A 1,915-nucleotide genomic window follows, 5' to 3' on the forward strand; every position below is an offset into this window, starting at 1 on the left:
TGTCTTCCAGAGCAGCCATGTCACAATTATTTACCCTCCCTGGCTTTCACTCTGCTCATTGACTGGTGCATCCCTTCCTCAGGGATGGATGGGGTGGATTTTTGGGCCTAAATAAATATTGTAGTTGGGTTTGGGAGCAGAGCAGGTGATGGTTTTTGGTGTCTGGCTTTTTTCTCTCCTTTGGATTTTCTTGTTGGAAAAGGAAAAACGGGAGATGGAGAGCAGCATGGATGGCTGAAAGGGAATAGATAATGCAAGAAATACAGAAATAAAAAAGAAATATAATAAAAGGAAGAGCCCTTTGTTACTAATGGGTTGGACACTCTGCATTCCCAAGAGCTGAGCCTGGAGCAGCCCCCTGGCAGCCAGGGGTGCTCCTGGCTGTGCAGAGTCCAGACAAGCTCATGGCACAGAAATCACCTCTGTGAGACCTGCAGGGTTTAGTGGGTGACCTGTAAAGCAGAAGTTCCATTCTCTATTAACTATCAGTCATTAATATTAATTCCAGTGCAGACAGATGTTCACTCCTTGGGGGTTGTTATTTTCTCTTGTATCATCCAGAAGCCCAATTTAGGGCTGACTCCAGCTCTGCTTCTCCAGGCAGCAGAGATCTAAACCAGCTGTAATTAAAGAAAACGACATAAAAGATTGCAGGGTGTGTGGGGAGGGAGGGGGATCAGCAACTCTTACAGCTTTGCAAGAGATTAATTTTATTTTTAGCTAATATTTCTCTCTCCTCCTCAGGGCTGTTTTCATGCAACGCATTCTGTGCTGCTTCCCTTGCAGTGGCCCATTGATTTTCAATATTTGATGGTGTCTGTGCACGTGGCCATGGGGTAGCAGTATCTGAGGGCACATTCACGTGTGTCCTCACACCCCAAAGCCACCGGTGGTGTCCCAGCTGGAGGGGACACAGGCCAGGCCTGCAGCATCTTCCTGCCCTGCCCAATTTCCAGCTGACACTCCTCTCTGTGCAGGATGACTAATTAATGGCTCTAATGGCACCTTTCTGGTGGCTCAGGATCCAGAGGTGGCATTTCCACATTCCTACTTTACATGAAGCCTGAAGGAAACCCTCAACCCTTCCCAAATAACACCAGATTAGAGGGAAAAAAAAGGCTTTTCCTTCCTTCCTCCTGCTCCTCAGCGAGCCTGGATGGAGCCTAATTGTGCCTGGGGATGTGACATTCAGGAGCTGCCATTTGGGTTGGATTTTTCCCAGCTCCAGGCTGGCACTGTGCTGGAAAGGGACATGGCTGTGGCTCGGTGGGACACCCTGAGCCCCCTGGATGGCGGCTTTGGGCTATCTCAGGGTGCCTCTCTCAACAACCTCCCAGTCAAGGACCCACAGAGATGTTTTGGCATTCAACACATCTCCCATCCAGTCCCCAATCCCATATCCCAACCCCATCCCACCCCATCCACGGTGACCACAGCTGCATTCCCTGCAGGATTCACATCCCAGCTCCACCAGTGCCAGCTCAGACACTCCAACCAAAGGCACCACCAACCCATCCAGCCACTGCTGTGAGAAGATAATTAAATCAACAGGCAATTAACCCTCCACGTGGTCCCCATTTTGTGTGATGTGAGGGCGATGCTGGCAGTGCAAATCTCCCAGTGAGGCACCCAGGACGAGCTCGTGGGCAGCACTGGGCTGGTTTTGGAGTCCTTGGCTCCACCTACAGCTTTGTGAGGGTGTGTGATCTTCAGAGCTGGGATGAGTGAGCCACCAGGAATGATGGACGGACGGACGGATGGGACGGATGGATGGGACGGATGGATGGGACGGACGGATGGGACGGACGGATGGGAAGGAAGGAAGGAAGGAAGGAAGGAAGGAAGGAAGGAAGGAAGGAAGGAAGGAAGGAAGGGAGGAAGGAAGGAAGGAAGGAAGGATGGAAGGAAGGGAGGG

This window comes from Geospiza fortis, unplaced genomic scaffold (genome assembly GCF_000277835.1).
Source record: "Geospiza fortis unplaced genomic scaffold, GeoFor_1.0 scaffold289, whole genome shotgun sequence".
Taxonomy (NCBI): domain Eukaryota; kingdom Metazoa; phylum Chordata; class Aves; order Passeriformes; family Thraupidae; genus Geospiza; species Geospiza fortis.